A 27,564-nucleotide genomic window follows, 5' to 3' on the forward strand; every position below is an offset into this window, starting at 1 on the left:
AATTTATAAAAATAGCACATATTTTTTTGAATTTTTTATACTTTTTTGTCACTTTCAAATGCAACTCCAACCAAGCATTGGTCAACAAAAAGTATGTAAACTTTTCAAAAGTTTGAAAGAGTTAGTGCGAGTTCTACAGCCCGGGTTGGGCATCCATAACTGGCAGGCAAAAGGTCGAGGGGGGCAAAGAGGATACTTTGGACAGTTACCTGGCCACCAGAGTATTTTAAGGCAAGTTCCAAACTTTACAGGAGGACCATCATAGACATCAATGGAGTGATCCTGATGCTGAGGATATAGGCAAAGATGCTCAAAGGATGCTCCAGTTGAGGTGCTGCCAATATGGGTTTCTTTGTGGTGGCCACCCAGAGGTGTAGCTACCTAAGGGCTACATGTGCATGGGAAAACCTATTTGAGGACAGGGTTTCAACTCTCTGTCCCTGTCTTCAGCTTGTCTGCAGGACCAAAAGGCATCCTACTCAGGTGTCATGTTACAAGTGGCCCTTCAAAGACAACTTCCCCTTTGAAGTTCGCCTTTTGGGCTAACGCCCTGAGTAGCCTTCCAGGGAGAGGAGGTCACAACTCACTCTGTGGCAACTGCCTTTGTTCCCAAGCCTGGGAATCATTCACACATCTCCCCAGGTGGCCAGAAAGCTGTCTGTTGACCAGGGCTTGTGCAATGTCACTGGACCAGCTGGGGCACAGAGTAGCAACTTTCTAAAAGTTATTCAACTTTGATAGTGACATTAATCTCAACTTTAGCATCAAGTCAGTTTTAATGCCATGATTAATTTGATACCTTACAGGACCCAGTTAGGAAGTCCCATTCAGATGTTAACCAGGCTGGGATGCTAGCCGGTAACCCTCTGTTAGCCAATGGGGCTACTAACTTCCCTCAGTAAAACAACAACTTTAATAATTTTCCTGCTAAGGCATATACAAACCTATATGTCTTGCTTAAAAATATACACTGCTCTTCCAGTCTGCAGTGGCAGGAGGGTGGCCATTTTGTCATTTGTCTCACTCAGGGTGGCACAAACAGTGCGGCAGCCCAAGGTGGACACTCTGCCTTACACACCCTTGGTACCCTGGGCACCATATACTAGGGCGTTATAAGTAAGTACTTGCCAATTGTGTGCATCAAATTCAACATACCGTTTGTATAGGGTTAGAACACTGGCACTGAAGTCTAGTTAGCAAGCCTCATTACACTCTTAGAGTCGATAAATCAGCAGCTAGTACTCCAAATGGGGGCAAAAAGTGGGTGGGGCAAACCTGCAAAAAGCCTGTTTAATTACAGCAGAGGATGAATGTAGACTAAAAAAATGTGTGAGTCGACAAAAATGCAGATCTGCCTTAGAGTTTTGAAGTGAGATGCTGGAACAGCTAGTGGCCGAGGTGCAGGAGGAGAGGTGCCACAGCCCTGTGCTCTCTTGGGCTAGTGCAGAGCCCACTGAAGTGCCAGTGGGAACATTGAGTCCTTAGTGCAGATGATAGGGTGCATCAAGAGTGTGCAAGCTCTGGAGCATCACTGTAGAAGGAGACAATTGCAGAACCTGCGGGCCTGGGCTGAGCTGGTATGTGTGTTCGTTCATAACGATGTGGTACAATGGAACAATACCCCCAAGTGTTGCCCGGGTGGAGCTCCACGGGAACTGTGTATTGCAACTGTGAGGTAATGCTGCACTGTTACACTGTTGGCATGTTGATTTTGTACATGTCTTCATTTTTGAAAACTTGAAATAAAAACTTTTTTAAAAAAAAGAAAGAACACTCAGACTAAATCTATGAGCACTACAGTATACATCTACTGCATTCTAGAGATATGATGGGTGATAAATATGAACTGTCTCAAATGAGAGAAGCTACAGGACACCCAGTTAGTATCTAGGAAACAACTTTAGAAGCAAGATGTCATCCACATTTATTTCCAACAGGAAAAGGAGGGCATTATGATGATGATTCTGTTCAAATATCTGCTTCTGAATATCGTTCCACAAGACTGTAATCAGAGGACCCCCATTTTCGTGAGATCATTCCTTGCATCTTCACTCTATTATATGAAAGTGAATTTTCTGTGACATCTTATGCTGGTATGCATGATGCGAACTGGAACTGGATTTAATTACTTAGCAGCTAAAGATTTTCTACAGAAGGTGGAAAACAATGATGAAAATCTTGAATATAACTTAAACAGCATTATGGCACATCAGCAAGGTACGAATGAATATTGGTTCTGAAGATATGGAGAACTACGATGTACGTTTAGGAATTTGGGACCGCCTACTTTGTAACTCACTGAGTTGAATAACTGTGGGATGACTTATAAAGTTTCCTGCTTGAAACTAAGAATAACCTTACAGATATTGCCTTCAAGACAAATGGTAAATTATGTTCTTTAGATCCGGCAAATGTTTACAGTTTTTTTAATCGCAAATTCATTCCTATGCCTAACTATTTAACAAACAAAAACAAACCTTGTAGTAAGGAACCAATTTTCCAATACAACTTTGTTTTGTAATATCATTGTTGCTGTTGTTGCAGTAAATAATGATTATCCTATAACATGAATGTTGTTGTATGAAACAAGAATTGTATTCAGAAAGAACAAATGATAGTACATTGGCTGTATTGATGATGCTGATACGATTGGGGATGGATGTGTGTGTTTATTTTTAATGATAAATGTATGTTAAAATTAATAAGGTATAAATTACTATAACTTATGTATTTCTAATGTTTGCGGTGTGTACATATATATATATATATATATATATGTGTGTATATATATGTATGCACATATATATATATATATATACTTATATATGTATGTATATGCACGTATGTATTATGTATATTTATATATATATATATAGATAGATAGATAGATAGATAGATAGATAGATAGATAGATAGATAGATAGATAGATAGATAGATAGATAGATAGATAGAGATTTGTAAATAGCAAGAGAGACAGATAAAATGAACAAGCACCTAACCCCATTGTTATGTACGTGCCTCCAATTATGGTAGGACTCGGCTTAGAATATCAAATGAACTTACCCCTTCTAAGATGGGAAGTGAGAGTGGATTGATTTAGGAATTTTAAACACATCAGCACATTTGTCGTATGTAAGGTGGATGTTTTTTGACATAAGTTAGTTTTGGTCTTTGGTTTAAAGATCATACTTTTTTGTTCTATATTTTCACATGGATCCAAAACATAAATCATCGTAGTTGGAGCAGCCGGATATTTAATATTTTCCACAGATTCTGTGGCAGAGACATTAATTCACTGAGCTCTTTTACTAGTTGTGTCTGCTGCCAAAATATACCTTCTGCTCAGATAGCTAAGTGGACTCTTGCAAAGGAAGCTTACTGCATCTGCTGCAGAGATCTTGGATGAGCCCATCTCTATTTTCCTCTCCGGTAAAATAGCTCAAGGGATTAATGCAGTTTAGTGAATGATCTGTGTTAGGCAGGTTAGAGATTGAAATTCTTGTCATATATTTTAGGTAATGCACTTGCAGATCCAAATCGGACCGAATATAATATAGTTATGTTTAGGAAAGCTATGAAATCTTGGCTTTTTAACCACTAACTTTTATCTTTTGTAGTTTAGGTTTGTTAAGATACTTCCTCAGCATCATTAAGTTTAGCATTAGTGTGCTCTACAAATAAATGTAACATAACTTCCTAGAGAGTTCTATTTCTAACCTGCAAGTCACATGTTTGAATGACGCCTAGTTAGTGTGTCTGTTGTATAGCCCTATGTATTCCTACCATAGCAAGACAGCTCAGTGGATCCATGTTGCAGCTGCAGTATCAGTGTGTGAAATACAGGTCGAAGGTTTGTATTCAGACATGGTTCACTTTTTCTGAGGATAATAAAAGGAGTATCATTGAATTGGATACAATTCAACATTTATTGTCAGGAGTAACAGAGCATTTGTGTAGGAATACATTTGGCAGTAGTTCCACCTATTATTTACAACATTTAAAAGCAGCAAAGATAATGGTATAAGTGTCTATAGATTTTTTTTAGATTATCTATGCGAGCAGTTCTTAACCTTTTGACTTCCTTGACCTCTACTAAATCATTACTGAAATCAGGGGACCTCCACTGAGTAATTATTGGATGCTGGAGACCTATGGCCGAATCTATGAATTGAGATTTAAAACAATACACAACATATAACAAAACAAGTATACACCAAACAAATGCTCAGATATTAAAATGCTTTGTTTAATTCACAATAAAATATAGAAAAAGGTTTCACATTTTCAATGTTGCTTCTTCATTTTCATTTTAATGTAACAGTTTTAAAATGTTTTAATTGTATTACACAGTCATGGAGGCTCTGAGTAGGCCTTGTCGACTACCAGGGGTCCTCGAACCACTGGTTAAGAACCACTTATTTAAGCAACACATCTTAGGTTCTTTTCTTAGATATAATTTATATGATGTTCCTTTTGTAACATGAAGACAAGATGCATTATAGCTGGCAACTATTCAGCTCGTGTTAGTGACTCTTATTAAATGCTTTATTTTCTGCACTTTTCTTTAAACATCGTTTGCCAAGTTTTCTTTTTTTCTTCAACTGTAAATATATATCAGGTGGTGAAACCATATACCTGGTGGAATAATGGAGTGTTCTATATACTTTCTGATCCTTTAACACTATCATTCCCACCTTTTGTTCTCGGGTGCAGAACACAACAGTTATTTTCTTTTCCAGGTTTTCTTGCACTGATGTATGGCCTATCTCATTCAGTAGCCACTTTTCCAGTTAGTAACAAGAGTAAACAAAGCCATAAATTGTATCGCCAATCGTGATGGAGGTAAAAGGCAGAGACACACAAAACCTCCACAAAGGACAAGGAAGGGTAGCAGAAGGATAATCCAATCACACGAGAACAGCTAACAAGATAATCAGAACCAATGCAATTATGCAAACTCAGAAAGCCAGTGAAGCTTCTAGGACACAAAAAGGGACACAGCTCACAGAGACAAGAGATAGAACACGGGATGGCGGCAATCCTGAAGGGAAAATAAAATGTAAAATTGCGATGCACAAACTGTGAATTTTACAGTGCTTTAAATACCCAAATAAAATAGGACATAAAGAAATTGCCCCTGAAGAATAGGCTGCCTTATTTAATTGGAAAGACCACATAGTACAGCCTAACAGTGGCGCGATATTGGTCCAGGGCTCTTTAAATCCGAATCCCTTACTTCACCATGAGACTCTACCACCCGTAAATACAAGCTACCCTCATAATGCTATGGTGTCCTATCTGTTTCAGCTCTCCCTTCCAAATACAGTATCCAAAAAGAAGGCCTTCAAGTTCAAGTGGAGGTGCATCAGAGAGCAGAATAGTACTCCCAGGCTGGCAGCTCTAACTCCAGACCCCCCACCTGAGCAGCATTCACGTCCAGCCTAGAAAAAGCTCCAGGTAAACGGGAATGTCTGGAAAGCTCCATGGTCCATGTAGAGTTGGAATACAGCTGCAGCCCTTGTGTTTTGGCTGATATTAGACTTGAAATATATTTGTTAATACTTCTAGTCTGTGGGCGTCTGATGCCTTTAGTACAAGTACTCCTCTTAATCTCTTATTTAGCCCATATCTATTGACTAAGAAAAATCTACCATATGTGTGAATTTACCCTAATCTAAAATTGATTATTTGGCCAAACAAATGTACAACTTCAGAATCTGTGATCAGCAAACAGGATTTTTACAATAAACTAAGGCTTTTCTACCCTACTGAAACTTTGGGCCTGATTATGATTTTGGCCAAACCCGTGTGCCAGATAACAAGTTTCTTCATGTCTGGTGGGCTTTTTTGGCGGTCCCACGGAAGTGCCTCTGAAAATGGGCACTGCAATGCGAACGCTAAAAACAGTTTCTGCACAGCATGGATTGCAAAGTCCATGCCGTGCAGGAACTGGGGTGCATGCACACAGGGGGGACATGTTGTGCTCCCCTACATGTATCGCCATGCACAATGGGCAACAGGGGGACCTTTAGGCCCCCCCTGTGTTTAAGGACCGCCAGCCTTTACATGGAGTAAAGATCTCCATGAAACAGCTGGTGGTCTGGAAACTCGTAATATGTGTGGTGGTGCTGCAGCAGCACTACCAGCATATTGCTGAGCCTCTGACTGCTGCACCACCACCAGGGTTCGGCTATTCCTTGGAGGTTGTGGCGGTGCAATGGTGGCCTCACCACCAAAGTTGTAGTTGGGCGGATCTCGGAACGCTAGACTCATAATTAGGCCCTTTGGGGCTACAGTACGTTTTGTTAATTAGACAGTTTGTGAACCATGCATATTATGTTTATACACCAATTGCACATATAATGTGTGATTTTTCTGCTGCAGTCAATTTTCGTGCTAGGTACCATTTGCGAATTGGTCGCAAGTCAAGTCAAGTTTATTTTGGTTATTTAAAACTATAAATTACACATCAGAAAAAAATGCATTGAAAAGGTTCACAAAGAATTAAAATAACAACCTCGTTCAGGAGAGCATTATCATCCTGTGTTATCTTGTTCACATTGCATCTCATCCTGTCTTGCAATACCTCTTTTATAAAACCAGATATATTGTGCAGGTGTGACAAGATAACATTTTCTTAAAATGGAGGAAGACATCAAGCTAAAAAAAAACATTTACTCAACCTCCCACATTGTTGCCTCTGCCTCTTCCATAATGCCAGATATAAAGTACTGGTGTGGCAGGATAACATTGACTAAAAACAAAAATAGAAGAACAAGAAGACATCAAGCTAAACAATAATGTTCTCAACCCCTCTCATCCTGTGAGATCTTCAATTAACATTTTATCTGGCAATGACCTGTTCATATAACTGGATATGTAGTGCAATTGTGGGAGTGCAAGATGTGCTAAAAGTGCAAGGGTAGCCTAAAACAGAAACATGAAAAGGGGAAAACTCTTCTGGACAGCAGTATCTCCCCATATTCTATTGTACCACATTGTTGCCTATTGTCTTACACTGCCTATTTCATAATACCAAATATAAAGTGCAGTTGTTGTGACATGATAACATTAACTCAAACTGGAAGAAAAAGACATCAAGCTTAAAACAATTACTCAACCCCCTTCATATTGTAACATCTACTATTACGATTTATCTAACAGCGACTTGACCACTTTTCCATTTGGTGCAAAACTCACAATCAAGTGCGAAAGATAATAATAATAAGCGTCAGATCAGGATATTCCTTAATGGTGTCCCCTCATACTCCCTTGGATCTTGTTGTTCCACATAATATCCTGTAATGCCGCTTCCATTACATCTAGAATAGAGTGCTGAAGTAACTGTGCAAAAACTGTTAAAAGAATGCCACAGCGACTCATTGGAAACAGTGAATGGCGTCAGAGTGGAGCTATTGTTCGTTGTGAATTGCTCTTTTTCTCACTTTTGGGAAATGGAGCCTCGCAATTTGTGCTCCACCCTTGCACATCACAGAAACATTATTTTTACATAAACTCTGTGTGCCTAACTTTATTAACATGGAATGAAGCATTCAAATGTAGTACTGAAGTGTATTCACTGTACAAAACTAGAAACTCAAGAATTGGTGCCCATTAATATTTAGTTTAAGGATGAAAGAATGTAGCTTTAATTCATATTTATACTTATGTCTCAAGTCTTATTGTATTTTCTGGAAACATATTGCAAACGTAACCATGAACGCATTATTCATGTTGCAGTTATTTTGAAGGTATATGGTAATCTGTAGTCATATATTTGAAGTGTATATTGAAAATGCTTAACTAAAGTTAGCTTAACTAAAAAGGCCTTAATTTTGAAATGTAATTTTTCCTTAGTCTGTGTGTTCCTTTCCTCTGCTGGTGCATGTTCATGCTTTCATAGCTCGAGAAAGGAGTACGGTGTATTAGAGCTAGTGAGGCCTGAGAAGCGAAATCTTGGCACGGATGGGATGATTTAATGAGCCGAAGAAGCCTCCTAGTCATTGTGTATCAGGAACAAAGGGATACCCAAGGGTATCGTAGCTATCCAGGTTCTGTAAAATAGGAAAGTCTGGAGATGTTGCCATTGCATAATGTGAAGTTTAACGCCATTGGTCCCTAGAGAGTTGGAGAGAGAGGTATGACTAATGTGGAGTATTTGCATTTTAATTAATGTAGGTACTGCTGGAGTCGGGGCAGATCGTTTTGGATTTTGAGATTTGCAGACCTTGTTGCTCCTCTTCTACATGCAGGTGTGGCTTTAAGCTAAACACCTGTTACCTTTAGATTTCTCCTGAAATCTTCACTATGCTGACACCTTCCTATTTTAATGTATTCTTGAGACTTTTCCTTATAACCCGATTATAATGTAGATGTAGAGACCCATTCATGTTTATGAAGGAGGAGGGGAGTTTTTTAAAAGAGCACCAATTCCAAATTCTAGGCATCTATATTGTTCTGGCTGTCATTATTGTATGCTTTATGCTATCGAGTCGGAACATGCTTTGACGCCTTAATTTGCTTGTCTTAATTCTTTAAGTTTATAACATGTTCTTAATTTTTGCATTTACTGAAATGGTTATTAACTTTAGTTACCGATTCCGGCACCTCACAGAGAAGACAGGATGGGAGGTATTCAAGAAAGGACAGTCCAGGAGGGAGGGTGGGAGCAAGGGTTTATGTTTTTAGGATTGTTATAATAATTGTGAACTGTTATTCTTTCCAGAGATATAAGATTAATTTGCGCGTATATACCGATCATCTTAGTTTCGCATTGACTACAATATGATGTACTGAGCACACACTGTGCTATTCCGTCTGTATTACATGGAGATTTGTGCACAATCGGAAAATCAGGAAAAATGGAAATGTTATAACGTCCTTGATAGGACACAAGGTTGTTATTCTGTAAAACTCAATAAAGTTTATTTTTAAAAAAAAACTTTAGTTACCTATTCCTAGTGCTTATTGTGTGGCCACATGGGTTAAAAGAACTTTAAATAGTTTATTTTGTGTCAACAAAAATACCACACAGACTGATCACCAAGACAATCTTCACCTTAAAGAGGCATTACATGATCTTGCTACATTTTATTTCCTTAGTCTCTACTACATCCACCAATACCACCACCCCTACCAAGTGAAAAAGATTCTGCCTCCTATCCTTCTAATCCTTTGTGTCTCTGGTCAGATTATGAAAGCGCCTAGAATCCAAGCAATTTTCTAGCTGTCCCCTCTGCAGACACATTCCTTGTCTCTCCAAGTCATGTACTTGTGCTTTCTCTTTCTTCACTGACATCTTCCTTGCTTCTGTAGTCAACTTGGCAGGAGTACATAATAATAATAATAGGGACATTTGTAAAGCGCTGAGTTACGCGCACCGGCGTGTCCACGCGCTGGAAGTACAGGACAGGTGATGTCATATTGGTGGTGTCAGGTGCTGTGGCACTGCAGAGGTTTGTTTCAGAAACAAAGCGAACGGGACCTTAAACATTTTTCCACAGTCTCCTCCAGGCTGTATAGATGTGCAGCAGCAGGAGAGTCACTTAATGAGACAGGCAGGTCTGAGGACCAGTTTCTGCATGCTGCAACCACATTTGCTAATGATTTAAGGCATGCTTTGGTCCTATTCTTAACTGACATGAACCTTGTCTCTGAGTTACCTCAAGGTACTGATTAATGAGACCCTTAAAAACGTTATGGCTTGGAAGGGGCAGAGCATGTGTTCCATCACACAGCTGGGTAAATGTAGTGGTCACCATCATAGAACCTTTTGAATAGAAAGCAGATGAATTCTGGAAGACAGTCTAATCTATAATTAGCCTTACTTTGAGGACAAAACCTTAAAGCACATATGTCTTGCAGAGCCCAGTGAAACAGTTTCAAAAGTGGCTCTTCAAAAAGGTGAGGATTTTTTAGAATTTATCTCTGCCATTGCATTGTAGTTTACATTTCTGTCCGACTTCTCTTTTGACAACTGAAAGTATCTGCCCAGGTTCTGGGAGCTACCAGGGTCAGTCACCGACAGATGTAAATGCAGAAAAGCTGCTTCAAAGGGTTTCAACCCAGTACCCTCCAAAGAGATATAATTTCTTATTGTACTAGCTGAGGGAAAAAGCATCTGTACCCGTGCAAGACCAAATAGCAAGTTTCCCTCATCAAGGCGCTGAGACATATCTGGCCTGGGCATCATCAGGGAAGGGTGCAAAATCAGATGCTACCCCATTCATCCAGGGCATTGGCATGTCCAGACACTGTTATCCAGGGATGTTACTAAGCAACAGACAAGGAGTGCAGAGATCCAGAATCACCTGCAGAAATGCCCATCATCCTGGGCCTGCATTGAGAAAACACGAGTTCCCAATGAACTGGAGAAGTCCCACTTGGATGCAATGGTAAATCCTAGGGTATCATAGCAAGGTCTTGGACAGATTGCACAAAGTGTTCCTTCTGGAGGACAGGAAAGACAAGTTGCAGTATAATCTGATGCTGTTGCTAAAGAGGAGGCCTTAGATGGGCTATGAATCTGGCTTTAAGGACATATGTCTGCCTTCCTCACCATGATCCACCAGGATTAACCCCATCTGAGATTCTGTGTCCACCACATTCTCAGGATTCAATCTTCTCCTTGCTTTATCCTATCAGATATTATTACCATCACTTTCATTCCACTGCCTCTCCATAAGTATTTGAGCCATTAAATTGCGCCTAAAAGGCCTGCAGTATGAAGGGCATCCATTATTTTAATTCCAGATGAATCCTTTACCATTGTTGTCTATGTTTAGATTAACTGCACTTTTTTGCATTCTCTGCACATTTCAAAAACACAAATTTCTGTCACATTAAGATTAGCCAAAGAAGAATAGGGCTCAGGTCTTCTTTAAAGTTTGGTAACTTTGGGGCCCTGCTCACCAAACTCGCTGATCCCATGCTCTGTTTAGAGGGAGGTAAGCGCTCTGTTTACAGTGGAAGAGCTTGTGCTGTCGCCACCAGTGATCTCTGACCTGGCGATCAATCCACATCAGGGTGCCTACTCACAGTGACGGTCTTCTCAGCCTTTTGAAGGCAGGCCGAGGCGACGGCGCCCCGTTAGTCCTACAGGCGGTTGTGGACCTGAGCAACCGGGGGTTACCTGGAAGGCTCCGCCCCACTCTGGGGCGTAAGGGAGTGGACTAGCGGTCCACCGGTGGGAGGGGTTGCCTCTCCCCCAAATCTGACATACACCGATTGGATTGGCCACGGTGAAATTTGGCTCATCTGGCGGGCAGGCGGCGAGGGGCTGCCTGCCCTGGGATCGCTCGTAAGATAACCCACCATGTTGGCATATTTGTTATGCAAATAAACCTGCAGCAATTTTCTCTACTAAGAATGTGTCTTGTCTGATTATTTCTCCACATTATTGATGTCGGAGGGGATGGGGAGTGTTGCCGATATTGGCACTATAAAGGCAGGCCAAGCATCACTCATTTTCCTGCCCGTGTCCTTCAAACATCAGGGAGAGAGTATATAGTATGGCCCCTACTTGCAAGGAGGAAACTTCCTAGGTGTTGTATCATTTTGATTCTAATGGAAAAACATACTCCACTTAAGAAGTTGATTTTCTCAATACAAAACTGTTTGCCTAGCAGGCGCTTTAAACATGGCTGCCATTTGGCAAACCCTCAGTTCACAGCACAGAGATCCCCCGCTAGGCATGCCAGGACCTCTATATAGGCTCAAAGGTGCACTGCCAAGGAGGCGAAGGCCACAGGCCGGTAGACCGTTTGCAAGACCTTCTTTTAGAGTTTGGCAGATGCAGAACAACTGCCAAAGTGGCAGCTGTTCCATCTGCCCTATTTAGAGAAAAGAGAGGATGGGACATCATCCGCTATTTGGCGAATGTTCTGCATTCGCCAAACTCGATACAAGGCCAAGAATCTCTTTTCTCCAACATATTGCTCTCTTGCTACACAGACATTTAGTGAAAACCATTCGAACAGTGGGCTTTGAAAATTAAATGGACAACACATGTAACAATCTGTTCACAACTGTTGGCTATAAATGGCTGACAAAATGCAACAAATAAGTTAAGGGCAGATATAACCCATGTGTTGAAATGCTTTGAAGGAAATGCACGAAGTGTCAATTCAATTTATTAGAACTGAGCGTACAATTTATTCGCAGGAAATTGAGTGTGGAACTCATTAGGTTCTGAAGAGTCGAGACAAGGCCACTCGGGAGAGAAATTACTCAACTGTAGAGAATGCTTTAGATGTTGAAGAGCGATAGCTCACTGATACTGAATAAACACCACAGCCATGGGTGTACAAACTATTCTGATGACCAGTTCAGCAAACTGGGGGCAGGCGGGTCAGTTGCGATACATTGTTTCTGGAATGTCCTTAGCTTCGGGTGTGGAAGAAATTAGAGCTCCATTTGTTATAGGGATTTACTAGAATCCCCTAAGAAAGATAATAACAGTGGGATAAAAAAGACAGAGAGGGCCCCGGTGCTTCACGAAACAATATTTATTGGACGTGGCCTAAGAATTATTGTGCATGACCTAATAGAATAAGCAGCGAAGAGTCTGATTTAAAGTTTGTAGGACGGGTATTCTGTCACAAATATGATTTATTACAAGAGTATTATATTCCATGTTACTTGCTATAATCTGTCCCACCTGTGACGAAGTCAGGCTCTAAGAAGTTATTTAAAGAAGTGTCGGCACTACGACAAGTGTGATAAATACCATGCTTCTAAAAAAAATAAAAAAAATAAAAAGATCCTGATTAGATATAACCCTGTCTAGCAGGAATGGCTGAAATGAACAAAGGAACAAGTTATATATTAAACATATGTATTGACCTGAGCCATTATCAATAATACCTTTGGCAATGTGCATAAATACATAACTTAGGGTCATATTTGCAATAGGCAGCAATAATTATTGCTGACCTTGGATACCGCATTTTTTTCTATCGCTGGAATATTTTGCCAGGTTAGCATTGTATTAACAACGCTTAGCGCCATGGCGATGTATATTCCAGCGATATCGCCCTTTTCTATGGAACATCGCTGATGTTCCATGTCAAACGGCGATATGCTTGATGATACGACCCACAGTGTCATCTCACATGAATCCACCTCTCATGTTAGGTATGCCTTAGTCAGGAATCTAACAGACGTTAAATTCCTGCGTTAAGGCATACTTAGCGCGATTAAAATAATTGCTTCAGGTGTTGTAAATATCGCGAAACTGCCTTCGCGATATTTACCCATGTTGTTTCCACAGACAGGCCTACTTTGCATCTCATTAGTGACGCAAAGCTAGGCATGCTGGAAACGGGAGCAAAATCAGTAAAACACGCGCTAGCGTGGCCTTGCTGATATCGCGATGAACTTATCGCCGCTTTTCGCCCGTAAACAGACGCTAAAGCGGCGATAAGTTTATCGCCTACTCTTGACAATATGCCCCTTGGTTCTCAGCACGGTTGCCCCTGTCTCCTTTATTATTCGTCCAATTAATAGGACAGTTGACAATACTGCTCCTCAATGAAATGATAAACTGAGGTTTTAAAGCAGACACTAAGGGACGCCCAGTTCAGCAACAAACATGCAATATGCTGGTGTAGTTTACTACTAGAATGTCATAGGCTAAATATTGTACAAAAATATCACAACTTCACTATTGACTACAAGAATATTGCAAAAGTAAGTGTACATTGGTAAATATCTGTTTACCATACTTAACTCCGTATTTATGTATCCAGATGATATATATATCTTCTAAGTTTCTGGTTGTGGAGTTAAAATAGCATATCTACACCAATATTAAATTATCTATATTTTTGCAGTCACTATTTAGGCCGACACCTGCAACCTGCTAGCCTATATACTTTACCCAAAAAAACTGTAAATGCACTTGCGTCAATCCAGTCCACAAATGGATGCTCCTCTGAACTAAAAAATGTGCCCAGACAAGTCAGTGTTATATCCATTTGGGCGTCAATCTTTCTGAAAAGACGGGGACCACCCAAAGCTATACACTGTATAGACAGATCATACTTTTTGATAACTGGGGGTGGGTGCTGTTAGCAAGAATGAGAGACAAATGGAACACAATGCTACCATCAGATTAGTGGTCGGGCTCCAAAACTCTGTACATTTTTGGACAACATTCCCATTGTCTACAGCAGATAGGATGATAGTGACCAATTCAGTAATGATGGCCAGATTCCTTTAATTGTTTCGATAATATAGATACCCATGCCTAATACCATTATTTAAAGACTTTTGAGGAGCATAATTGTGAAACTAATATGTGTCTGCAAGCGAAGCTGAGTGGCTATGAACACACTTCAATGAGCGTTATCTTTAAGAACAGCATTTCACTGTGGGATTTTAACGGGCGACCAACAAAGCCAGGAACAACAGTGTTAAGAACTTCTGGATCATCATCAAAAGCAAACTCAACATGTCTGCACATGTCAATGGTACTCCTGCCTCAGGCATCCATACCCTAAAAAAATGAGGAAGATTTTCAAATGGCTCCCAATCAGCACCAGGAAAACCATCATGCACACCCTGGTCACAAGCAAACTGAACTACTAAAACACCCTCTATGCCCGGATCAACAAAAAATTCACTAAAAGGCTGCAGACCATTCAGAATTTAGAAGCAAGTATCACTCTCAACCTCCCACACTGCACTCACACCGCACCCAAACTGCCAAGGTTTCAAATTGATTATTTGTGACATTTTCATTAAATTTAATGTAATTATGAGTGACATTCAACAACTATGAGTGACACTTTCTCACAAGCAAAATCAAGCAGCGAAGACGAGGGAAACATAAATATCAGAAATTACACCTGTTTAAGCAAGGAGACACTATAAGATCATCTTAAAACTGCTGCAAAGCACCAGAAATGGAAGTATCACTGTAGGACCTAACTCTACCAAACAGTATGTGAGAGGCCCCAGCGCACAAGATCTCCGTTGACTGCTAATAACATATCATACTTACTCAGTCTTGCTTTGAATCTGCAGCTGCCTGGTGTTCTGGAGGGCACCAGAATATTCTGCACATGGAGACCTCTTGCACTCAACTCTCAAAGAAAAGCTAAGAAGAGTCCTGATTAAATGCACCCCCCAGCAGCCGTGAGTGAATGCACCTCCAACAGTGTCAGCATCCAGTGCAGTGTTGTCAACGTAGTGAGGTCAGCACGAGGCTATGCCTGCTGTGTCGATCACGCATGAGCCAAGCAGTTCATGCCTCCTGCTGGTTAGTATCAACAACCTTCTAGCCTGTTCTATTGTGATTGCTGAAGTGCGTCAATGTCCGTCCAGACTATGTTCACTCTATAGATAAAATAGTACAATTAAATCTAAGATTATTGAGGCTCACCTGACCTCGATGGACTAGAGTCTTCCGGTGCCAGACTCTGTTCCTGTCCCAGCTATTCAATATGCATGTGGCTGGCATCTGGCTCTGAGCACACACTTTGAAGGGTGGCTGACTGTCTGGCAACATGGCTGCTGGCCTTATGTATTTAACCAGCCCTGTGCATGTGTGTCCTCGAAACTGTCAGTTTTATTTGCCTTTGCAGCCAAACGTACCAGTGACAGCGGGTTCACAGGCAGGCGGCCCTCAGTATTGAGAATGACTGTGAGCCCCACGGCCACGACAGGGGGTCTCCAGCAGCCAGGTCTGTTCAGTCACAGCAGGGCATCATGATGGGAGGCACAGGCAGCGGTGCAAGCAGTGGCGGCTTCAAAATGAAACTTACGAACATAACTTCCGCTTGCTTGCACCGCCCACTTAATGACTTAATGTTCTGTCTCGGGCGGCAAATGGACAATGTTGCGAACGTCACTGTGGTGCTGCAGCCAGTGAGAGCACAGCTGAGTCAGCCTGGCCAGCTCAACCGGAACCACCTCCTAGCAGATGAAGGTGTTAATTATAATGAAAGACCGGAGCAGAGCAGTGCAGGAGTTGCAGTTCACAGTGTAGTGCATTCTGTAAACGTTGTGGGCTGCAAGAGCTGTCCGTGCTTTGTTCAATGAGTGCTAATAGCAGTGCTCCCGTCTCCATTTTTCAGCAACTTCAGGTGTTGCTATAAATGTGTGACTTCTCATTTTAGTGCGGTGATACGGACCGCCGCACCAAAATGCGTTAGTCTAACACTTGGTGTGTGGTACTTGGCAGGACTGCACACCTGAAGGAGCTCCACTGGCTCCCCATATACAAACAAGCACATTTCAAACTCCTCACCCACACTTTCAAGACACTAAATAGCACTGGACCAGCATAACTCAACAATCGTATCTGCGTTCACAAACCTTCCATACAAGTCTGCTAGTTCGAAATCCTACATGCACACATCCCAGATATACAGTGGTCGATCCTTCTCCTACGTCTCTCCTAAAGCATAGAATGACCTGCCACTACACATAAGATCCTGCCCTCACTTCTTGAATTCGACAAGAAGATTCTATGCTATTCTTGAGATCTTATATAGCGCATTTCTACCGGAAGGCCTCCCAGCGCTTCCATAGACATGGAAGAGATCAAGATAGAACTGATGAGGAAGATCAGTCAAAGAAGAGCAAGGACTTTCAGGCCTTGCTGAATGAGAGTTCACCCTACAGTAGATGCAAGTTCAGTGGTATTGTTAAAGTCTGGGGGCCATAAAGGAAGTGGATTGGCCGCCCCCAGTGGGATCTGCGAATCCTGGGGATCTTCTGTAGGTGGACTGGTGAGGATCTGGGGGCTCTCCCGGGGAGAAAGGGAAAAGCTAAGGTTCTTAACAACGAAGGGCCCTTTCTATGGATTGCCCTGTACATAATGCAAAGAGTCTTGAACAGCACTCGGCGTTCTACTAGAAGCCAGTGTAAATCTCTCACAGCTTTGGTGGCCGTTTGGTGTTTCGGAGTGTTCGTCAGGAGACGTACAGTAGCATTCTGCACAATCTGCAATCTCCTGACGACATAGAGGGGTGAACTAAAAAAACAGGGCATTTCCGTAATCAAGTCGGGAGAGAACGAGGGCCTGAATTATCACACTTCTGGTGGTGGAAGGCAGTAGGTTAAAGATGAAGACCTTTGCTTTTCATGTAGTCCCACTAGGTCCTAGGTTTCCCTATAATCACACCTGCTCAACTCCAGGATACCCTCCCAGGTGATAGTAAGCTCTACAAATCTGCATAAAATAACATATAAGGAAAGAGGACTACAGGTTCCAGATATTCAAGTCTACTAAGTTGTGTCTCAATTGGTATTCAGAGCCGGATGGCTGATGGAGAGAAACTGTACTGACAAATGAACTCCAGGATGGTATGGACTCCTGAAGTGACTGTCGCCAAACATCACACCACAATGTCACTATACCTAATTGCAGGAAAAATGGGAAAGAGAGCAAGACTGAACAAAAATACACAGTGGTTTATACTACTGATTGCTTCACAATTGGAAGGCTGTTTGCCCATTGGAGCATTGTTCAATAATGAGGCATTTATCATCTTTGAGAGAGCTTGGAAACATTTAAGATGGGCCCACGCAACTTTTACATTACAACAGATGAACATAGCTGAAAACTGATGAAAGATGTAATTCCAGATGCTCCTTGCTGAAATCTAAATGGGATTTAAAGTTGGATTAGGCACCAGTGCTGCTTTTCTTTATATAATTAATATTTTCAGATGAGTTCTTTACCATGGAAATTCTACTTACTTCATGCTGCCCAATGTTTCTGACGTTTCTGATATGGGCTCACCCAATTTTCATTGAGCTACTTGAGTAGATAGGAACAAAAGGAACAAGATTAAAATGGTTCAGATTATTCTTAGCAAGCAAACAATTTGCATTGATGCTACCCGCCTACCTCTAAAAACAGCCACATTAGGATGTGGAATATACAAGTTTCAGCACTCACACCCATTTTGTTTAAAGTGTATATATGTCCGCTAGCTAAAGTTATTAAAAGCATTGGTGTTCGTTTTATTTAATGTGAGGATTATTCACATTAATCTTGCATTTTGACACACCAGTCAGGGATGGTTAACCTCTGTACTCCACTGGATGAATTGCAGCTATGTGACTTTAAATTGGGATAAGTCTGATATCTTATTGCTGGTAAATAGTTTCACCCCATCCCTTTCCCCCCTAATTTAAAGTCACCATCAAAATCGGCAGAGGAGGTAAAAAAGTATATGCTTCGTAATAGATAGTGATTTAAACTTTGCTCCTCAAATTTGCTCAGTTGTCAAGTCTAGCTTTTTCAGCATAAGACCTTATAGAACTTTCTGCCCAATATTCCACCTGTATTTGTTGCTTGACTATGCAAATTCTTGGTATTAGGAAGAGGTGTGGCGCAGCGGCCAAGGTGCCTGACTCCAGACTACGCGGTTCATGGTTTGATCCCAGGTGCCGGCAGCAGGTTAGCCCAGCACCATGTGACTCTGGGCAATAGGTTGCTTAATCTTCCCGAGGGCCCCCTGCGCCAGGACACCACTTCGGAGGTAGCTGTGCACTTTACAAATACTGGTATTTATTTCATTTAATTACTTAGGAATCCAATTTAAATCCTTGTAATTGGTTTGATTACATATTGGAGGCTCTGTGTGCCCTGCTTTAGCGACCTGTGGAGAAGTGGATTTTAAGACTTTGTGCTATTGTTCAAAGCATATAAAAGGTACAGCACAAACGTCTACCAAAAATGTCCCCCACCATGCTCTGATTATGACTTTGCAGATCGCGTCACTCATGACGCGATCAAGGACATCATTAATGACATCACTGATAATATCTCAAATTAAATTACCTTGTTGATGACAACACTGGGCATGAAGGGGGCACATTTTCTAGTTAGCTCAGTAAACTGTAACTGGTGAATTTTAGTGTTTCTTCAATTTAAAATGTTTAACTGACATTTTTATCTAACTATAACATCACATTAACCTTTTGTTTTTTTTCAGGAACTGTATAATATATATATATATTTATCCACACTGACGAAGGCAGCACGCCGAAACGCGTCTGTGTAGAGCGCCTGCAATAATAAATCTTGCATGGTTGAAAGGACCCCTCGAGTGCTGTTGTTTTCTTCGAATGGGAAGAGAGTTGGAGCGTTATATATATATATATATATATATATATATATATATATATATATATATATATATATATATATATATATATATATATATATATATATTCACTGGAAAAAACCATGGGTTTGACACATGTTATAGTTAACTGGACATTTTACTCATATAAAACCAATGAAATTCTCCCGTTATAGTTACTTCAGCTAACTATAACTCGCGCGCCCGCAATGCACTGCTGATGACGTCACATATTACATCACTCATGCTTTGAACATTTTAGTTTCTATTTTTAAATGTGTGTATCAAAGGTTATATTACGCTGAGAGGAGGTCTACCACTCTTTTACAAGGATGATGTCATCAGTGATTTCATCAGTGATGTTATTTCAGATATCATCAGTGATGTCATGAGTGATGTCACTGACCATGTCATGAGTGATATAATATGTGACGTCATCAGCAGTGCATTGCGGGCGCGCGAGTTATAGTTAGCTGAAGTAACTATAACGGGAGAATTTCATTGGTTTTATATGAGTAAAATGTCCAGTAAACTATAACATGTGTCAAACCTATGGTTTTTTTCAGTGAATTTCATAGGTTTTGTAAATGCTACTTCCTAACTATAAGGTGTGTAAAACCTTTGTTTTTTTCAGTGAATTTCATAGGTTTTTTGAATGCTACTTCCTAACTATAACGGGTTTAAAACCTATGGTTTTTTCAGTGAATTTCATAGGTTTTTTAAATGCTACTTCCTAACTATAACGTGTTTAAAACCCATGGTTTTTTCAGTGAATCTATATATATATATATATATATATATATATATATATATATATATATAAAATTTCTATGGCAAAATGAACCCCCTCATTTTGTTCCTTTTCAAATTAAATGTATTAAGTGTTACCACTTTATTCCAATCAAGATGTCTTCAGGTGTGCCATACTTTTGTCATAAGTAAGACTGTTAGCGTTTTAGTTGTTCTTTAGAACACTCTGGGACATTCTGTCATTGGGCTATAGTTGGGCTACATCTGGCTGATATTTGGGCTACAAACTTTCAGGGAAGGAGCGGAGCGGAGCAGGCCATCTTCTTTGAGAAATTCGCAAAGATTCGTCCACCGGCGCCAAAGTTATTCTCAATAGAATGTTGCAGTTTTTCCTATGGAAACTTGGTCCTAACTACTGTCATTGGGCTATAGTTGGGCTACATCTGGCTGATATTTGGGCTACATTTGGGCTCTTTTGTCTCTGGTGGCCATCTTGGGAGACTGCATATCAGAATTTTTTTAATGAAATATAAGAGGATTTGAGAAGTCACTCAAAATGTGCCCTAATTTTTCTTTCTTCAGCACTAATCATAATTTCTATGGCAAAATGAACCCCCTCATTTTGTTCCTTTGAAAATTAAATGTTTTAAGTGTTAACACTTTATTCCAATCAAGATGACTTCATGTGTGCCATACTTTTGTCATAAGTAAGACTGTTAGCGCTCTAGTTGTTCTTTAGAAAACTCTGGGACATTCTGTCATTGGGCTATAGTTGGGCTACATCTGGCTGATATTTGGGCTACATTAGTTTTTATTTGTCTCTGCTTGCCATCTTTGGGCTACATTGGGCTACATTGGGCTACATTGGGCTACATTTGGGCTCTAACATATATATAGCCCAATGTAGCCCAATATATATTTTTTCAAAGTTAATTTTCTCAGCAACTACTGAACAGATTTACACCATTCAAAGAAAAGCGTAATCTGCGAGCCGGACTCTACCTTTCTACCAAATTTCTTATAAATCCATTCAGCCGTTCGAGCTGTAGCCGTGTCTAAACGTCCTATGGAAAATAACATGGGGAAAACACGTTTTGGGACCCCCCTTTTATCTCAGCCCCCACTTGACGAATCCCCCCCAAACTTTCAGGGAAGGAGCGGAACGGAGCAGGCCATCTTCTTTGAGAAATTCGCAAAGATTCGTCCACCGGCGCCAAAGTTATTATCAATAGAATGTTGCAGATTTCCTATGGAAACTAGGTCCTAACTACTGTCATTGGGCTATAGTTGGGCTACATCTGGCTGATATTTGGGCTACATTTGGGCTCTTTTGTCTCTGGTGGCCATCTTGGGAGACTGCATATCAGAATTTTTTTAATGAAATATAAGAGGATTTGAGAAGTCACTCAAAATGTGCCCTAATTTTTCTTTCTTCAGCACTAATCATAATTTCTATGGCAAAATGAACCCCCTCATTTTGTTCCTTTGCAAGTTAAATGTTTTAAGTGTTAACACTTTATTCCAATCAAGATGACTTCAGGTGTGCCATACTTTTGTCGTTAGTAAGACTGTTAGCGCTCTAGTTGTTCTTTAGAACACTCTGGGACATTCTGCCATTGGGCTATAGTTGGGCTACATCTGGCTGATATTTGGGCTACATTTGTTTTTTTTTGTCTCTGGTGGCCATCTTTGGGCTACATTGGGCTACATTGGGCTACATTTGGGCTCTAGATATATATAGCCCAATGTACCCCAATATATATTTTTTCAAAGTAAATTTTCTCAGCAACTACTGAACAGATTTACACCATTCAAAGAAAAGCGCAATCTGCGAGCCGGACTCTACCTTTCTACCACATTTCTTATAAATCCATTCAGCCGTTCGAGCTGTAGCCGTGTCTAAACGTCCTATGGAAAATAACATGGGGAAAACACGTTTTGGGACCCCCTTTTATCTCAGCCCCCACTTGACGAATCCTCCCCAAACTTTAAGGGAAGGAGCGGAGCGGAGCAGGCCATCTTCTTTGAGAAATTCGCAAAGATTCGTCCACCGGCGCCAAAGTTATTCTCAATAGAATGTTGCGGATTTCCTATGGAAACTAGGTCCTAACTATAACTACCTACTGGCGACCGCCAATAGGTTATATATATATATATATATATATATATATATATATATATATATATATATATATATATATAGAGAGAGAGAGAGAGAGAGAGAGAGAGAGAGAAAAAGCCATATATATATATATATATATATATATATATATATATATATATATATATATATATATATATATATATATATATATGGCTTTTTCTTTTGCAGATGCAATGCACTTTAAAAAAGTATATACATATATTATCAAACAAAGCTCCACGATGCCATCCAGCATGCCAAAACGGAGAAACAGACACTTGCTTCAGCTTCAATTAATGTTGCAGGTAATTTTTATTTCATTTTTTTAAAGTGCATTGCATCTGCAAAAGAAAAAGCCAGACGCGTTTCGGCGAACTTGGTTGCCTTGATCATATATATATAAATAATTTAATTTCAGCAGCCATAATCATCTTTCCCAACCAAGAGTGCACTCACAGACTAAGATGTTTAGATAAGTGCTTTTATTCGCAAACCAAAAGCACTGACAGACGTGTTTCGGCACAACACTTTTTTCAATGTCAATGCAAAATAGATCTCTGTGCAATATAAACAATGGAGGAATGCGTCAGAATTATGGCAGTGGCATAGACAAAGGCATGGTAAGTCTTGAAAGCGACAAATAAATGCGGTGGCCATATTGAAACATTATATCATCCATGATAAATTTGATATAATTCACATATTACACAGAGAGAGATTCATGATATAGAAAAAGTAAATATAACTTACGCCCTAAGGTAACTATAGCTCACAACTTTGCTGTGCACTGCTAATTAACACACACATTACATTACTTAGGACCTCTTCTATGACATCATTGATAATATCACTGCAACATTTTCAATGAAATTATTGATGAGGATACTATGCATGGAGGGGGCACGTTTTATACTTACTGCTGGACTTGGCCCTTTTTGCAGGATCATCCCTGAACTTTTTGCCTTCCTCCTGTATTTTGCCTGACCTGTTTTTGTTGGTTTTATGACTTTGGGCACTTTACCACTGCTGATCAGTGCTAAAGTGCATATAATCTCCCTATTGTAAATTGATGTATGTATCAGTGACTCCATGTTTGGCTTATTTGATTTACTGTCAGACCCTAGTACAGTGCACTGCGGGTGCCCAGGGCTGGTAAATCAAATGCTGCTGGTGGGCTTGCAGCACTGGTTGTGCCAGCCACAGCAGCAGCCTGTAAAGTGTGTCTCAGGTCTGCCATTGCTGAGCCTGTATGCAGTCTGGTACTGCCATGTTGACTGGGCAAGTGCACCCACTTGCCAGTCCCTAAACCTTCCCTTTTCTGCATATTAGTCACCCCTATGGTAGGCCCACGGGCAGGGTGCCTTGTAGGTAAAAGGTAGGACATGCCCTGATGTGTGTGGCATGTCCTGATAGTGAATTACAGCCATTTTCGTTTTTCACTATTGCAAGGCTACCTGTTCCCCATAGGCCAGAATGGGCAGTTTGATTATAACACCTTATAATCTAACTGACTCAGGGAACTAGGTAGAAATTCGAGTTTAGTATGCCTGAACTCAGAATGATAAAATACATATTTTAGTGAAGTTGGTTTTTACATTCTGTGTTTGAAAATACCACTTTTAGAAAGTAAGTATTTTCTTGCCTAACTATCCAAGCTTGCCTCTGCTAGGTTGTGTATTCCTTGTCTACAGTTTGAGTGACAGGGGCTGAGGGATTCCAGGAGACAGGTTGAGTCAGCAGAGGGCTGAATAGAGCTATCTGCATGTAGATGGGTGGGAGGAGTTGCACCTGGAACCTGAATAGGGCTGTGCCTGCCTTCCACAATGCTGGCTCCACCTCCTGTGGTGCGTCTGATGTCCCTGGCCCACACTGTAAAAGGAAAGAAGGAGTCTTGTCAACAAAGTGCTCCAGGACTGCACAGAACTGGTTTGGACTAGGCACTGACACGCTCTGCCTCCAGAGACAAAGACTTTGCTAGTATAAATATGGGACCCAGACCCCAGAACTTTAGATCATTTTTGGGAAACAAGAAGAACCTTTGTTGAGGAGAGGAACCAGAGAAACTTAGGAGGAGACTATCCCTAAGCTGAGTGCTGTTTGGGGGATTGGCCGGCAGTGGTTGCCTGACTGCCAAAGAAAGGAGAAAGGACTTTGTGCCACTTTCAAATCAACTTGTAAAGGATCTCCAAGGGCTTGCGATAGAGCTTGCCTCCTGCTGAAGTCTCAGGGACAACAGACTTCACCAACCAGCTCCCCTGCCTTCCCTTACTGGGAATTGAAGTGCCTGCTGTTGAGTTGGGCCTTCTGAGAGACTGTGTGTCGATGGGAGCTGGAAGCGCGACTCAAGACGAAGAAGCGTGTCGCCGCCGCAGCCGTTGTTGTCGCATCACGGGAGAAGAGTGTTGCAGCAGACGCCGTTGCATCACCGGAGAAGCGTGCCGCAGCTGTCACCATCGCATCACCCGAAGCGCCTCGCTTCACCGGAGCAGAGTGTCGTCGTCACAGCAGACGCCGTCGCATCACTGGAGAAGCGTGTCGGAAGGCCTGTCTCAGGTCAGAAGAATTGCTGAGTCGCCGCATGGCCGTCGGGCGTGCACGCATCGTTGTCGCATCAAGAATAAGACGCCATTTTTGTTTCATTGCACTGGATCTTCATCGCATAATAGCGTTGCGGGCCGCATCGCCACGGAAGCACAGTAAGAAACCGACGCATCAACTCCCCACGTGGAGAAGAACCAAACCATCCCCTACACAGCAGTAGGGACCCGACGCATCACTGTTCTTGCGTGTAAGGAACCAACGCATCACCTTCCTTGCAACACTTTTGTTGTATAGCGTTAGGCACCTAAAGGTACATTGAACTTAAAGTGTTGCATATTACATCTAAAGAGAACTAAGCTAATTCTACCATTTTTAAAGTACAGTATAGTGGATTTTTGTCAATTGTGGACTTTTGTTAAGTCTATATAAAAATACTTACTTTTATACTACAACTTGTGTGGTGTCCATCTGAAGTGTTGTCACTGGGTTACTGTATGTGTTCACAAATGCTGAGATAAGCCTGTCTGCTCGTGCCAAGCTACCAAGGGGTTATTTTAGGAGTGTACCCCCTTACCCTGACAAGACACAAGGGTCCCAATTAGGTCAAAGGTACCTGCCTCTGCCAACTAGAGACCGCTAAATCTAACAGTTACCTTTGGCATTAGTTATAGTTCCTTGAGATAACTATAACTCACTGGTGAATTTCTGTGTTTTTTTTATTTAAAATGTTACGTTGTTTTTTAACATTTATCTATGATGTTATACATATTTATATTACCTTCTGGCAGTTGCAAGTAGGTAGTTATAGTTAGGAGCTAATTTCTAATAATAAGCCATCATTCCATCGCCCAAATCTTAGGCGCCAGTTAATGATTCTTCACAAAATTTTCCCCAAAACTTCGACACTGACTTCAGCCTATGTCTCTAAGGTTTGACGGTGGCCCATCAAGCGGGGGCCAAAGAAAAGGGGGGTCCCAAAACGCATTTTTCCGATGTTAATTCCCATAGAAGTTTTGAACACGACTATAGCCCAAACCGTTGGACCGAATTATTACATTTGGCAGAAAGGTAGATTTTGTTGTGCAGATCACACTTTTTGTGATTTGGTGTAAATCCATTCAGTAGTTTTAGAGATACTAACCAAATAACACATTTATGTATATATATGTATATATATACATATTGCTCCAAACTCGCCTTTGCTTCAACTCCAAACTTGAACAGACAAGGGTTGACCCAGGTTTTCGTTAGTGCATTATTTTATTTTGCCACTGCCGCCATATATATATATATATAAAAAAAAATTGCCAACTGGTGGTTGCCTGTAGGTAGTTATAGTTAGGACCTAGTTTCCATAGGGAAAGCATTTTTTGATTTGCAATATCTTTGACACTGTTTAACGAATATTCGCGAATTTTTCAAAACTAATGGCCTGCTCCAGTCAGCTCCTGTCTTGAAAGTTTCAGGGAGATTCGTCAAGCGGGCCGAGAAAAAAGGGGGTCCCAAAACACGTTTTCTCCATATTACTTTCCATAGGAACTTTTCTCGGGGCTATAGCCTGTACTGCTGAACGGAATTACACCAAATTTGGCAGAGTGCAATTTTTGTATTAAATGGTGTAAATCCATTCAGTAGTTCCTGAGAAATTAAAAAAAAATATATCGATATCTGGTGACCGCGGTGGATCCGCGAACCCTCTGCATCATGAGCTACATTTTGATTGGCTGTCAACACTCCAAACCAAGAAGTGTTGACAGCCATCTTGTGACTTGGTAAAACCGAGTCACAAGAAAAAAGGGAAGAAAAGAAAAAAAAAAGAAAAGGGGGCAGGGTAGGAAAACCCTGACCTCCTAGGCCTGGTCAGGGAGTCCCACAGGGGCCCCCAGGGCCTCAAAAAGCATTTTTGTCCTAAATGGCAGGATTTCACTGGTTGTGCGAATCCTGCCGAGAAAATAAAAACAAAATGAAGCGCGATGTCCCGTGCTTTGTTTTACTCAGCCCCCGGGTGGGACAGGTCCCGGGGGCAAAAAGTAAAATATATGTGGGGTCCTGTGGGGCCCTGCAGCCCCGGGGACCACCACCTCCCTGGGGTATGAATGATTAATATTATGCGGGAGCACCCATCTCCCCTGCAGCCCCAGGGATAGCCACCTATCCAGGGCTTTTATTATTTATGTGTGGGGGCTTCTACCCCCACTCTGCCCTGGGACCACCACCTCCCCCATTAGTGAAATTATTTTGGAGGGCCTCATGGGCCCCCTAAGCCCCGGGGACCGCCACATCCCTGGGGCTTCAATATAAATAAGTGTGGGGGGGCTTCTGCAATGGCATCGCAGGAGTATAAGTCATAAATCCATCATGAAGAATGACAACGTGGTAGAGTAAAACCACTCTTTGTGGGCTAATGTCAGGGACTGTCCGGGACTATGTGGGGAACACAGTCAGGGTCTTGGGGAAGGACTTGAAACAAGGTAGAAAACTTACGCAGGAAGAGGAGTACAGCGCTGCCCAGCATCATACAGGGAGTCAGAAGAGAAAAAGGGATCCAAAGGGGAAGCCTGTACAAGTGAACAAGATGGGTCAGACTCAGAAAGGAAGGGCACTCACGAGGCAATTTAGCATTCAAACTAACTACACACAGGACAGACGTGCAAGACATATTTATGAAACAACATTAACAATAAAGGGTGTTGTCGGGTAAAGCACTCAGGAGCTCCATACTGTAAGACTGAAGCTCAGTAAGTTTCTTACCCACAATAGCTGTTACAGATACTGACTGCAAATACTCACATGTAGGATATCCATGTAAAGGCAGGGTCTGTGGAGCTTATACCTATGGTGATGTTTTAAATGTAACTGAAAGACAATACTCATAGTGAACAAGAAACACCACCTAGGTAGTTAGCTGTGCCCACGGATCCTGGCGATCAAACAGGAACACACAAGGCAGTAACAGCAAGGGGGTAGAACTAAACACAAGCACAATAGACAAGGAGTTAGCAAGGAGGAGTGCTTAACATGAAATT

The sequence above is a fragment of the Lissotriton vulgaris genome, chromosome 6, assembly GCF_964263255.1.
Source record: "Lissotriton vulgaris chromosome 6, aLisVul1.2, whole genome shotgun sequence".
Classification (NCBI taxonomy): Eukaryota; Metazoa; Chordata; class Amphibia; order Caudata; family Salamandridae; genus Lissotriton; species Lissotriton vulgaris.